Raw genomic sequence first — 15,770 nt, 5'->3', positions numbered from 1 at the left:
TTTATTTTTTCAAGTGCGGCTAGACTCATTCTCTTGCCTTAATGTCTCCTTAATTTTGTGTTGAGCATATTTGGCATTTTACCTTTCTTATGACTTCTTCAATGTCTCCTATACCTTAATATGGATCTACCTAATCTTTTCAATGAATATTTCAACCTTAATTGCTTCTCCCATCGTGTGTTCATTCTCTCCTCCATGTTATCCACATACAATATCTAGAGGTGAAAGTGGAAAATATTCAAAGAAAGTGTCAAAAGGGGACTTATCGGTGGAAGAGTGGACTTATTTGTTATAAGAGTGTTGACTTATTAGAGAAAATTTTAATCCCAATTGATTGGGTTCTTTTGATTGTAACTCCTCAAAACATGAGCCAATTCTCCATTTACCACCTCTATTTCATTAGAGCAAATATGAGCTCTAAAATGGGTCTCCTAAGGAAAATAATGAAAACATTATGAATATTCAAAGAGATATTTAAATTTACATTTATTTTATCATATTTTCTACTTATATCTTTTTAGGTTTACTCAAATATCGAGTGTAGACACTAGTTGGATGCAAAATTAAATTCTAGCATCCAGCAAGTTCCCAATTTGCATAAATTTTATAGACCCACAGTGAGATAAACTAGCAATACATGAAAACATATATTTCTTGAAAAAATATGTTTTCCTTTCCCTCAAAACCTATTTACCCTGATGGTTTTATTAAATTTGATGTAGATATCATGTTTTTTGGTTTTCAGACCCATTTTTAACCTCAAAAATTCTCTAAAAACCTATCTATTTATGGAACAAAAGCTATATATGTCTTCAATTAGGTGTCCATTTTTCCCCAAATTGTAGTCCAAAAGGAATTTAGAATTTGGTATCTCTTTCTAAAATGATTCTCATGGTATCTCAAAGTGAACCTAGTGCATTTCAAAGAACATAATTGTTTTTTTTTTGTAGGTAAGCACCCACGGGGGATTTGAACCAGTGACCTATCGCAAGGAGTGCCTTAACAGTGCACCCATTCACCATCAATCCAAAGCCCCGTGGGCGGAAAAAACATAATTGTTGCACCTTGTCCCCTAATGGTATTTTCCAAGGCACAAGGATGCACATATTACTAAATCTATCCACTGCAACAAATCGATAGTTATGTCCCCACATGGTTATGGGAAATATGCCTACAAAACCCTTGGATATGCTCTCCCATGGCCTTGTAGGCACTTGAAATGGTTGATATGGACCTTTCTTACTATTTTTGGGTTTGTTAGTACAACAAAGTATGCATCCTATAATAAATTTAGCTACATCTTGCATTATATGCTAGTACACATATCTCTACAAGTTGATATTGTTTTTTCAACATCCACTAGAGGAAATTTGGGGCTAAAGTGGGATAAATAAGAAAACCCATGTTATTTGAGTTGGGAATATAATAACCAATAGAATTTCAAATAATTGAGTCAACAATAATAGTTGAATTGTGCATATAAAAGCCAAGGATGATTATGTGTCATGTTTTTTTTTTTTAACAATATTAGTCATTACATCCCATCTTGGTTATTTTATTGATGAGATTATGGAATATTTATATGATTAATACTTTTAATGTTACTATTTTTTAACCAAAGCAGGAAACATTTGTGTTAAAAATCCATGCTTGGGGACACAACCTTACACCAAATAGTATAAAAATGAAGTCTTCCACTACTGAGAAATAAGAAGAAGGCCCATCCACATGCAAAAAATAAAGTTTTCTGGCTACAACAATAAAAATAAATTATTGGCCTAGTTACATAAATCCTCCAAAAAACCTCCAAAACCTTAATGCATTTGAACATCATAGGCACTATTTGTGAAGGGGAGGGCATTCCTCATTTACCAAGATAGAGTCTTCTATGGGAGGAACATTTAAGTCTGGTAAGTACAAAGTGGAAAATTTTGTTGTACATCCTAGAGAAGTCCTTCCCTTTTGAAGTTGGCTGACAAAAAATCATAGCCAAATGAGCTATTGAGAAAAAGCCACGATTTCATATTCGGTACATTGCAATTTGACTTTGGGATCAACAAGTAGTTCCATAGCAACAATTAAGGTTGCAACCATATGGTTCTGATGAAATTTAAGTAGATTTTTTTGTATTTGTTCCATGTCCTTTTCCCACTCAAGTGGGAGGACCTTTCGAGAATCCTTCAGTGCCATTTAGCCAATTATTAAACTCGGAGAATGAAAAATCTACCCAAGGAAAATCATTTGTATGGTTTCTTGGAACATACTTGTAGATGAAAACACAAATAACCTTTCATTAAAAGGTAATACCCCAAATCATGGAGACCTCCAACAAATAATGAGATTGCCTTGCAAAACAGAGAGAAGTTCTTGCATATAGTAGCGAGAGGAAGGATTCGATGGTTCTATCACAATTAAAACATATGAACCCAAATTTTCCCAACCATAGGTTAAATTTCAAAAATATAAGGAAACGTAAACTCTAAATGACCAACAGAGAGCATAAATCCCTTGAAATAAATTAAAAACCCAAGAGGGGAGACCCATAACGCAGTTGGGCAGGCCAATTCATGATAGATGAGGAAGAAAATCTTGGGATCAAAAGAAAATCACCAATGATAGGTGTTACAAGTCATTTTGTCACATCTGGTAAAATGGCCTGGAAACTGGATCAATCAACATCCTTGACACCTTGTTATCATCCCTTTGTAATGTCTTAAGCAATATCTCTCCAAAAGGTCCAAGAATTTTGGGTTTATCAGCTCAAAAACTCATTTTTGGCCCCATCGTACTCTGTCTTATAGCCACCTAAACTAGCCAGCGCATGTTGCCTTTGCTGCAGGTGCGATGGTTATATCATTTCGAGATTTTTTTTTTTTACAAATATTCTCTTTCTAGAAGTTTCTAAGGTGGTTTTAACCATTTAATATTGTTTGGGATCTCAAATTCCTATCTTATCGGTCTTATCTCTTATCCCTAGAGCTTATCTTCCCTCATATGTGGATCTAAGTCCTAGATTGGTAAAATCCAAACTACCTCATTTGCCCTACAAATTTATTGCCTCCCATAGAGTCTAGGTTGGCTTTTGGAGACTCTTAGCTTGACCTGATGCTACTTATTTTTACTTAAGGATCCATTACCATCCTTGAGTTTAGATTGAAAGCTTTCTTTGTGGCTAAGGAAGGAAAAGTTTGGTGGGAGATATCAACATTGTTAAGAACTGTAAAAAGGTTGTAATATTCTCCTACATTTCATTAATACAAAAAGATTTGTTTTTATATACTTTTGTCAATTTTATGCATATGTATTTCAATTCCTTCTTGACTCATTGATTAGAGATATTAGTCTATGCTATGTATATCTTGTAGTTCTCTTGCTTCTTATAGTTGTTTTGCAAGTTCCATTTATAGCAATTGGAGATGGAGCTAAAGTTTATAAACCAAGAGAAGAGGAGTACTTGTGTTGGATTATAGGTAGGACTTTTCTCCATTTTCTAATTTATATAAGGAAAACATTTAGCCTTTTTGTTTCTGTGGTTTCTAGATCGGACCACTAGATTTTTGCTCAAACAAAAGGGGAAGATGGATTGAAAAATAAAGAAATAAATCAAGACTCCCATGCCACTAATGAAAATATGAGATAGGATGTCCAAAGATCATACAAGATACTAAGGTAGGTTAATTAAAATTAGAGACATTAGAACCGACGAGCTAATAGAACAAAGAAATAATAAAGGAAATGTTGGGACCCAACAATATTAGTTAGGTCACGATAGACCCACCTTGCAACCTCAACCTAACAAAATCCATCATCCATCTAGGTGGATGAAAATTTAAATTGACATGGAGACCATGAAGAACCATGATGAGACCATTAGTTAACTCCATCATACTGGGAAAAGGGTGACATAGAATGTTCTAACCTAGGTATTGATGGCATAACCACCTGGTTTTCCCTTTATTTCCTAAATACTCCCATTCCCACTAGCACTTATGATAGAAATATGTCACCTTGAGCTCCTTGAACATGGAAACCCACTACATTAGATCAACCAACTCATGTTGAAGGAAAACTGAAATCATTAGGAATAGCTCATAGGGGATTTCCACCCTCCCACCCATGCTTAGTCATTTCCATCTTAAATTTATGTTTGTTACTTCCCCTACTATACATTTCCATACCATATGTGCATAGTCTTAGCCAACTAAATAACCTAGGGGATGCATGTCCTATGTCACACTGCATTTGGGACACATGGATGGAAGACACCACAACCAACCCAAACCAATGACTAACTACCAAATCATATTCATGTCTTGCAATTTGTCCTTCAAAACAACTTTTTATGAATAGGGGCTTGATCATGGGATAGGATGATAATTTATCTAGTCATTGATAAAAAATGACCTCCTTTCTAAGCTTATTTCCTTGTTTTCCATTTCATATGCCTTGAGATTGTTATGTTGAAGAATGCATAACAATGATATTTTCAAAACCGAGCGAGAAAGAATCTAATATGAAGGAAAATTGAATTGAGGAACAATTCCTTGGGGGAAGTACCTTTCCAAAGATGGCCTATTAGAATGTTGGAATCCCTAAAAATTATTATATTTGTAATTATTTTATCTCCAGCCAAGGAAAGGTATTGAAAAGTCTTGTAGGATTCTACTTGATTTTTGTAGGCTTTCCCCCAACTCCAAGCATAACTAATTTCCATGTCTTCCTTAGAGAAAAATAGCCCCCACTGCACCTACCACCCCTAGGTTCCTTTTATATGCCATGTTAAAACACAATACAACTCTAGAATAAGAAGCTAATGAATTAAAGAATTCCTTCGGGGGAAGGCACAAAAACCAAATTTCTTTATGAGGGCTTGACTTGGGAGGAGATATCTGAATGCCTAAATTCTTCCACCATTTTTCTTCCTAAGATTCCAATTGTTATAGAGAATCTAGAGACAAATTTTAAGAGGTCATATGTTCTAATAGAAGAGAGAGATCCCAAGCCAATCCAGTACTATCTTAGATATACTTGTGCAAGCCATAATTTCAAATAGATATACCTTGGAAAGGGGTTTCAAACTCTTTTGAAAAGAAACTTCACTTTGAATTCCCCCATATAGTTCTTATCCCAAAAATCAAAGAAGTTTGAAATGTGAGAGGGCTGAACCAACCTAGGAGAAACATCATTTAGGGAAAACTCCCACCCTTTTGGAAAATGGTCATTCAAGGAAAATTTGGGAGGAAGACTTAGTTTGAGAGAAAAAAATTGTAGAAATTATGTGTAGATCTAAAATTTCTCATGAAATTTACTAAATCACAAGACTCAAATCTACTCTATTTCTCGAATTCAATTCACAATCTAGAACAATTATCATAAACATGCATCAAGAAATAACACATATACATAGAGATTTATCTAGGGGAAAGCAATTGCTCAAAACCCCTTCCTATTTGTATTGCATTAATCAAAGAATATGGATGAATACATATGATTGCTCAAGCATGAGCACAACTTGCAATTGTATAGTCTATCCCTCTACCGAACTAACTGACTCTAGCCAATGCTTAGCAAATTTTCAATCCCTCCAAGCTCCTATTTCCTTGTGTTGTTCCTTGAGGAGTTAAGCCCCTATTAATTATAAAACTCCTGAATTGGATTGTGCAATTAATTTAGGTTGATCCTCTAACTTCATACACCACCTGTACACCTCGGCTTAGTCTACAATTGATAGTACATTGCCTTGGAACCTCCACCTCAACTAGGTATCTTGAATTCTCTAAATTTAACAATTATTTTGATTTGATTGATAAGTTAACTGGTTGATCACTAAGTGTGAATGTAGTCACACTGCAAAACTTGACATTCCATTAGTTCCTCGTTTAATTTAACTGACAATAACTCAATTTAACTGAACTAGATTGCTACGAATTATCAATGACTCATGCTCAATTGAACTTAAGTCTTCCAACTCAAATTATCTAAGCTAACTAGGTGACACAAGCCATGTCACTCAATTTAACTCATCCAAGTTGTCTATTGAAATGGAAATTTGAATTTTCTCTAGTTTGACCAAGGAAAATCAAACTGAGATTTTTCTTGTTGCATTTTCAACACTCCCTCTCAACAAGAAATGGATTATCAGATACCCTAATCCTGCCTCTATGGAACTCGAATTTTCCCTTTGAAAACTCTCTTTTCAAAATATATGCATCATGTTCCTCTATTGGAATGTAATCTAGCAACATTATTCACTTCTGCACACAATCTCGTAGATGGTGATACCGAATATCTATATGCTTGGATCGATCGTGAAAGACTAGATTTTCAAAGAGCCTGATGCATCATTGGGTTCCATCATTTGACTAAATAGTCCCACAAGAATATTTCTCATCCAGATTGCCTCACATATTGCTTGACTTACAACCATGTATTCTGCTTTTGTTGAGTTAAGTGCCACTGATATTTGCTTCCTGTTGTACCAAGAAACCTTTAGGGACCCAACAGTGAAAATTCCTTCTGATGTACTCTTCTAGTCTAATGGACTCCCCACCCAATCTGCATTTGTGAAGCCACACAACTTCACTCCATCTGTCCATCTGTACCATAATCCAAACTGGGTATTGCCTCTGAGGTACCTTAGAACATGCTTAGCTTCCCTCCAAAATAATTTGGTTGGCATAACCATAAATTCACTAAGCTGGTTGACTACACAGCACATATATGGTCTAGTGTTCACAAGATACATTAGTGAACCCACTAGTTGCTGATAAATGGTAGCCTCCACTACTTCACCTAAAGTAGCATCCTCTTTCCTCCAACTGGTTGCTAGAGGTGTCTCCATGGGTTTTCTACTCTCCATGTGGAACTTCTTTAGTATCTCATTTGCATACTTTCCTTAAGAGACAAATAGTTCCCCATCTCCTTTCCATACTTCCAATCCGAGGAAGTAGTGCATGAGTCCCATGTCCTTCATTTCAAATTCTCTTGCAAGGTCCTCCTTGCAAGATATGATCAACTTATCATCACCCGTTAAAATCAAATCATCAACATATAAGACAATAATCAACAATTTACCTTCTACCAATATGTGATAAAGGTTTTCATCTGCTCCACTTTTGGTGAAGCACAAACTGGTGAGATAATTGTCGATCCTAGTGTACCAAGCATGGGGTTCTTGCTTGAGACCATACATCGCTCACTTGAATCTTCACACAAGTGACTCTCAATCAAAGGTCTCAAAACCTTTCGGTTGTTCAATGTATACCTCCTCCTCAATAACTCCATTGAGGAATTTTGTCATTACATCCATCTAGTGGATCTTCCACCCCATATACACATATAAACAACGAATAGATCTAATGGATGAATACCTTGCTATACGAGAAAAGGTTTCTATTGAAAATAGCAACAATAAATGCTAAATATAGAAGTGATAAAAACAACATTGTTATAAATATCATTTCGGGATACATCCCAATTTTAGTTAGTCCCTGAACTAAAAGTGAGAATTAAATTCGAATTTGATCTTAGAAGATGTTTGAAAAATAATTAATTAATTCATCTTGAGTTAATTAGCTGGAGAAAATCAAACATGAAGTCCATGTGAAGACATGCAATAGTTATCCCTTTGATTGAGGAAGTTATCCCTTAATTAAGGATATCATGATGAGTTGTAATTAGTTAGCTTAGCTAACTGAGTTAAGTCCAGTTAGATTAGTTCCAATAGTTTTTGGAACTGATTATGAGTTCAGTTAGTTAATGCATGCATGCGTGTAACTAGTGTACTTCAAATAACTGCATATTCTCTCATAAATAACTCATGCATGTTAGTTCAGTCAGAGACCCAGTTGAGATCATAGGATGGGATAGTGTACTATCAATTGCAGGAATATTCCATTGAGGATATCTCTTGCGTGTAGAAGGACTTTATTCCTTGAGGATTATGTAGTTATTTCTGAGTATGGTGAGTTGTGTGAGAGGTGAATTCACATAGGTGGCAGCCAAAGGACCCATGAGAAACTGCGCAAGGAAATAGGCAGCTTGGAGGACTGAGGGAAGGCATATGTTGTGTCTATTCAGTCTATGAGCAACATTGAGGGATTGTAATGAGAGCTGGATAGCTTGTGAGCTAAAGCTTTGTGTAATCCAGAGATATTTCCACTTGTATGATAATACAGATAGCAGGGTTTTTAGCTGAGGCTTTCCCTAGAGTATTATTATGTGTTCATGTGTGATTGATTTTTCATTCTCTGTTATATGTGTTCTATTTGATCTTGCTCAAAATCGATTAAGCTTCCGCAAGTTTGTTTGTAGAAGTAGATCAAGTATTTTGCTTTAGTATATTGCATTATCAAGTGATCTACAGTGGGAATTTCTACATGGTATCAGAGCAAAGGTGATCAAAGCAGAGAACAGTATACAAAGAAGGGAGAAGTTCGAAGTTTGAAGTTCCTGATTATAGAAATCAAATTCTTATCACATCTCAAATTTCACCAATGGCATTCAACGGTTTGAGACTCGAGTATGCCCTAGATGGCAGCTCGAATTATATATCCTGGAAGGATCACATGGAAGCGGTATTAGAGGACAACGGTTTGAAGGACTTCATTGATCAAGAAGTCCCCAAGCCAATAGCTGCTAATGCCCAAGAATTGGCGGAATGGAAGAAATGTGTGGCTAAAGCGAGGAGGGTCCTTCTGGAGGGAGTTCGAGACCACATTGTCTCGAGTCTCCATGAGAAGGAGACACCGTTTTCAATGTGGAAAACATTGAAGGATCTATATCAGAACATTAGCAATCAGAGGAAGCTAGTGTTGAAATACAAGCTTCGGAAAATCAAGTGTGAAAAGGGCGACATGATCTCTACATATCTGAACAATCTCACCACCTGCAAGAATGATCTTGGAAGTGTAGGAATCATGACAGCCGATGATGACATGGTGAGTCTTGCTCTCCTCAGTCTTCCTAAGCATTGGCATAGCTACCAAGACTCGATAAATGGAAGAGAGAAACTGCCAGAGGAGATAAGGAGAAGCACCAAAGATGGATCTTCATCAAAGCAAGACGATGAAGAAAATCTAGCCTTAACGAGTAAGGTGAGGAAAGGGAAGGGGAAGGCTTCCCATTCCAAATCGACTTCTTCCCATGGTGGGAAGAAGATTGACAAATCGAAAGTGCGATGCTTTCATTGTCATGAGGTGGGCCATTATGCTACGAATTGTCCATAGAAGAAATCCAAGAAGAGATCCTCGAAAGGATCAGATGGTGAGGCACTGGCTTCACAGTTTGAATTGGATTTCACCCTCATCACATGCATGGTTTCGTTGATGGTGGGTTGTGTTTGGTACCTGGCCAGTGGAGCCTCATTCCACATGATGAGCGACAAGAGTCTATTCAGTACCTTGGAGGAGAAGGACCTCCAGATGTGCATCAAGATGGGCTATGATGGAAAGTACCGTGTTTCAGGTGAAGGTACGATTGTGTTTCAAAGGGAGCATGGAGCTCCTCTCGCCCTGACTAATGTAAAGTACGTTCCTGGACTGAAGAAGAACCTAGTGTCCTCACTATGTTGGAAGATAAAGGCTATGATGTAGTATTTAGTAAAGGAAAGGCATTCCTAAGGCACATCGGCACTGGACAGACCAAGAGGATTGGGATTCGAGTAAATAATCTCTACAAGCTGGAGGTAGATGACGTGCTGCATTGAGTTCCAAAGCAGAGTTGGTGCAAAGGCAAGATGCTGGCGAGCTATGGCATAGATTATTGGGCCACTTGCACTATGGGGCCTTGAAGATCATGCATCAAATTTCTACCAAACTTCCCAAGGGTAAACTGGAGCAAGTGGATACATGCAAAGGTTGTACCTTGGGTAAGTATGCAAAATCTTCCTTTCAGGATCGAGATAGTCGAGTTGGAGCAATCTTGGAGCGAGTTCATATAGATGTGTGTGGACCATTCTTGATAGCCTCCACCGCTAAACAAAGGTACTATGTTATTTTTATTGATGATTTTTCTTGTAGATGTTGGATCTACTTCATGCAGAAGAAGGATCAAATCTTCTCAAGGTTTTTTGAGTTCAAAGCCTTGGTTGAGAAAGAATCTGGAAAGAAAATAAGGGCCTTGCGAAGCGACAATGGTGGAGAGTATGTCTCTCAATAGTTTAAGGACTTCTGTGTAGTAGAAGGAATTAAATGAGAGTTGACGACACCCCATAACCCACAGAAAAATGGGGTGGCTGAAAGGAAGAACAGAACGATTATGGGAGCATCTCGGGCGATGTTGCATGAACAAGGCCTACCACTTCATTTGTGGGCTGAGGCATGCAATACAACAGTATACTTGCAGAATAGAAGCCCGCGTTGTATACTGGGAATGAAGAAACCAGTGGAGGCCTTCTCCGGGAAGAGACCAGATGTGAGTCACTTCAGGATCTTTGGATCATCAGTTTATTGCCATGTGACCAAAGATGCCCGGAAGAAGCTAGAGCCAACAGCTGAGTTGGGGATACTTGTGGGGTACATTGATACACCCCAAAACTATCAGGTGTTCTTGCCTACCAGTCAAAGGGCAGTGGTACGCAGAGATCTAAAGTTCAAAGAGCAGAAGGCCATGCGAGTTTCCTTTGAGAGGGAGCTCAAGTTGCATACAAAGGAGTAACTTTTGGTTCCTAAGGAGGAGGAGCCTCAGACTGATGCAAAGCAGCCGCATGCAGAGGATCCAAGAGCGGAGACATCCACTCATGCAGATTCTTCCAGAGATGGGTGGAAACTCTCAAGGGAAGCTGACAGATTGGTGATGGATGCGAGAGAGAATGTGGGACAACCATCCTCTCAGCCCAGACAGAGGATATGACTTGAGCGGTACACTGGTTACATGGCCCTTGTTGGGGAGTCTGTAGAGACTGAACCATCTTCCTTTGAGGAAGCAGTGCATCAGCTAGCCACTCTGGGTTGATGCTATGGTGGAGGAGTACGACTCCATAGTTTGGAATAGTGTTTGGGATGTTGTCCCAAGACCGAAGGACAAGTAAATGGTGAGTTCCTAATGGCTTTACAAGGTAAAGCAAGTAGTTGATGGCAGTGTGGAACATAAGGCAAGGTTTGTTGCTCGTGGTTTCTCACTAGTCGAGGGGATCGACTATGATGAGACTTTTTCTTCGGTAGCAAGGTACTCATCTATCAGATCAATGTTGGCACTATCAGCACAGATGGGTTGGAAGATCCATCAGATGGGTCTGAAGACTGTGTTCCTCAATGGCAAGTTTGAGGAAGAGGTGTACATAGAGCAGCCGGAAGGATTTGAGACCTTCGATCGTGAGTTGCATGAGTGCCGACTCAAGAGAGCTTTGTACGGGTTGAAGTAAGCACCTCGTGTTTGGTACACGAGGATCGACAACTATTTCACCGGGTTGGGCTTCACAAAGAGTGAAGCAGATGCGAATCTTTACCACATCATGGTAGAAGGTAAGCCATTGATCATTGTTCTTTATGTTGATGATCTGATATTGATAGGTGATGATCAGTTGATCAAGTCTTGCAAGGAGGACCTTGCAAGAGAGTTCGAGATGAAAGACATGGGTCTCATGCACTACTTTCTAGGCATGGAAGTGTGGTAGAAGGATGGGGAAGTGTTTGTGTCTCAAGGCAAGTATGCCAATGAGATACTCAGGAGATTCCACATGGAGAAGTGCAAGCCCATGCAGACTCCTCTAGAAGGTAACTGGAGGAAGGAGGATGCTACTTCAGGTGAGGTAGTAGCTGCTACTGTTTATCGGTAGCTTGTGGGTTCATTGATGTATTTAGTGAACACACTACCAGATTTGTGCTTTGCGGTGAACCAGCTAAGTCAAGCTATGGTTCAACCTACCAAGTTGTTTTGGAAGGCAGCGAAGCATGTGCTAAGATACCTCAGAGGCACATCTCAGTATGGATTATGGTACAGATGGACAAAGGGAGTGAAGCTTCAGGGCTTCACAGATGCAGATTGGGCAGGGAGTCCATCAAATTGGAAGAGAACTTCAGGAGGAATTTTCAACCTTGGTTCAGTTGCAGTTTCTTGGTACAGTAGGAAATGGAGGTTAGTTTCACTTAGCTCAGCAGAGGCTAAATACATGGCTACTAGTGAGGCAGCATGTGAGGCCATTTGGATGTGGAAAATTCTAGTTGGATTGTTTGGTAAGAGGATGGATCCAATTGTGATCTATTGCGATAATCAGAGTTGTATCAAACTCTCTGAGAATCCAGTATTTCATGACAGGTCCAAGCACATCGATATCCGGTATCATCATCTTCGAGACTGTGTGGTGAAGAGGATCATGTTGTTGTTGTATGTTTCAACCAAGGAGCATGATGGAGGTATTTTGACTAAGGCATTGTCAAAATGAAAATTCGAGTTCCATAGAGACAGGATTGGGGAGATAGATAATCCCTTTCTTATTGAAAGGGAGTGTTGAAAATAGCAACAAGAAATGCTAAATATAGAAGTGCTAAAAATAGCATTGCTATAAATAGCATTTTGGGATACATCCCAATTTTAGTTAGTCCCTAAATTAAATTGAGAATTAAAATTCGAATTTGATCTTAGCAGTTGTTTGAAAAATAATTAATTAATTCATCTTGAGTTAATTAGCTGGAGAAAATCAAACATGAAGTCTATGTGAAGACATGCAATGATTATCCTTTTGATTGAGGAAGTTATCCCTTAATTAAGGAGATCAGGATGAGTTGTACTTTGAGTTGTAATTAGTTAGCTCAGTTAACTGAGTTAAGTCCAGTTATATTAGTTCCAACAGATTGTGAAACTGATTGTGAGTTCAGTTAGTTAATGCATGCATGCATGTAACTAGTGTACTTCATATAATTGAATATTCTCTCATAAATAACTCACGTATGTCAGTTCAGTCAGAGACCCAGTTGAGATCAGAGGATGGGACAGTGTAGTATCAGTTGCATGAATATTCCATTGAGGATATCTCTTGCATGCAGAAGGAATTAATTCCTTTAGGATTGTGCAGTTATTTCTGAGTTTGGTGAGTTGTGTGAGAGGTGAATTCACACAGGTGGCAACTAGAGGACCCAGGAGAAACTGCACAAGGAAATAGGAGGCCTGGAGGACTGAGGGAAGGCATATGTTGTGTCTATTCAGTCTATGAGAAACATTGAGGGATTGTAGGGATTGTGAGCTAAAGCTTTGTGTAATCCGGAGATATTTCCACTTGTATGATAATACAAATAGCGGGGTTTTTAGCTAAGGCTTTCCCTAGAGTATTCTTCTGTGTTCATGTGTGATTGATTTCTCATTCTCTATTATATCTGTTCTATTTGATCTTTCTCAAAATCAATTAAGCTTCCGCAAGTTTGTTTGTAGAAGTAGATCAAGTATTTTGCTTTAGTATATTGCATTATCAGGTGATCTATAGTGGGAATTTCTACAGTTTCCTCATAGTCAATTTCCTAAACTTGAGAGAATCCCTTGGCCATAAATCTGGCCTTATACTTCTCCATTCTGATGTCTTCAGCATGCTTTGCCTCGAAGTTCCATCTAGAACCCACCACTAATTTAGCTGCTAGTCTTGGGACCACTTCCCAAACACTTTTCTTTACAATGGAATCATATTCCTCTACCATTGTATCAATCTATATAGGTTGCTATATTGATTCCTCAAAAGAGGATGACTCAGTGTCTACTAGCTTAGTGATTAGAGCCATGTAGCCAGTGTACCGTTCTGGTGACCTTCTCTCTTCCTACGCTGAGAAGTGGGTGCTTCCATAGTGTCTCTAGCATCATGCAATAGCCTCTCAACTTCTCTGGTTCATTTTCTCCCTTCTCTGGATGTTTATTTTTTATCAACTCTCTCCACTCTTTGTTCCTCAACTTGTGGCTTCTCCACAACTTCCTGAGGTTCCTCTGATTGCATGCACCACCTGTACACCTCAGAATTGTCTACAACTGATAGTACACTACCTTGGAACCTCCACCTCAACCGATTGACTCAAATTCTCTGCATGGAACAATTATTTTGGGTTGATTGATTAGCTAAATGGTCGATCACTAAGTGTGAATAAAGTCACATTGCACAAATTGACCTTCCACTAGTTCCTCTAATAGTTAGAACTAGTTTAATTGATAATAAATCAATTTAACTGAATTAGATTGCTACAAATCAGCAATCACTCATGCTCAATTTAAATCAATTCTTCCAAGTTTAATTATCTAAGCTAACTAGGTGACACAGTCCATGTCACTCAAGTTAACTCATCCAAGTTGTCTGCTGAAATGGAAATTCAAATTTTCTCTAGTTTGATCAAGGAAAATCAAACTAATATTTTTCTTGCTACATTTTCAACATAAATAGGGTATTTAGACAACCCACAAATTTATGTTTTCCTAAGGTTTTCAACTATTAAAGTTTTTTTATGGGAAAAGGTCCAAGAAAATATGTTGATTTTCGAGAGGCCATAAGTATTCCATATATTTCCCCAAAGATGATTTTTTGGAGGGGGTCCATTGGGAAAAATAGGGGCCAAATATCATTTTTTGATCGAATAATTTGAGACTCCCTGACTTCTAGAGTCTTCATACAATATCCTTTTGGGAGTGCAACTAGAGGGAAAGTATTCCACTTGTTTTACAACACCAACAAATGACATGGAACAACCCCAAAATCCCATTTCTTTCAAAAAGCTTCTTCATTCCAAATTATGATATTTGATAGAAGAAGATTAATGCTTCTATTATTTACTCTATGATACATATTATCATTTATTCATCATATCTATATACATTTATATTATTAAAATATAAAATTTTAGTATTCTATATATTATATATTATTATAATATAATTTTGTTATTATACTTTTGTTGTTCTTATATATTATTAGTCCATTAGTTATTGTATGTACGGTTAGTGATTGCATTTAAACAAGAATATAAATTTCTTATTATTATCTTTAACTCTCGCCTCATAATTCTAGATTAACCTAGCTAACAAGTACATGGCTTTGATGTGTTACACATAACTTATTATTGTATACTTTCCTTAAGAGCCTCTATCTTAAAGGAATTCATTGAAGAAGTAAGGGAGATACCACTCCCAACTTCTACCTTAATTATTCAAATGGTTTTCTTGCAAATTTCTTGGTGAATATATTAGCTATTTGTTCCTTTTTTGATATATATTCAAACCTCACAATCTAATGAGACACCTATTCTCTAAGAAAAAGATACTTGATAGGTATATTCTTGGATTTTGAGTGACAAAAAAAAGGTTCGTGTAGCACTTATATTATCACATATAATGGTAATCGGTTCATCATAGGTTACCTTCATGTCTTGTAATGTCTGCTTCATCCACAAATTCTAAGTGTAACGTGCAATAGCTACTATGTACTCGGCTTCAACTATGGAAAGTGAGATGGATGTTTGCTTTTTGTTTAACCATGCCACCAAACAATTTCCTATAAAGAAGGCACCTCCACTTGTTCTCTTTCTATCATCTACACTACCGATCCAATCAACATTTGTGTATCAATTAAAGAAAAGTTTTGACCCTTGGGATACAATACACCAAAGTCCATTGTGGCTTTTAGATATCTGAAAATTATTTTTGCAACTAATATATGACTCTTTTTAATTGTTGATTGATTCCTTGTGACTACATCAACATCTTGCATTATTTTTGGCCTTGAAGCTATTAGGTACAAGAGGATTTCAATCATTGATCTCAACATGGTTTGATTTACCTTAGGCAATTCATCATCTTTGCTTAAT

This window comes from Pinus tabuliformis, chromosome 1_2 (genome assembly GCF_031772625.1).
Source record: "Pinus tabuliformis cultivar Carrire ecotype Pingquan chromosome 1_2, CPIR1, whole genome shotgun sequence".
In the NCBI taxonomy this organism is placed as follows: Eukaryota; Viridiplantae; Streptophyta; class Pinopsida; order Pinales; family Pinaceae; genus Pinus; species Pinus tabuliformis.
Note: the sequence above shows the minus strand (reverse complement) of the source record.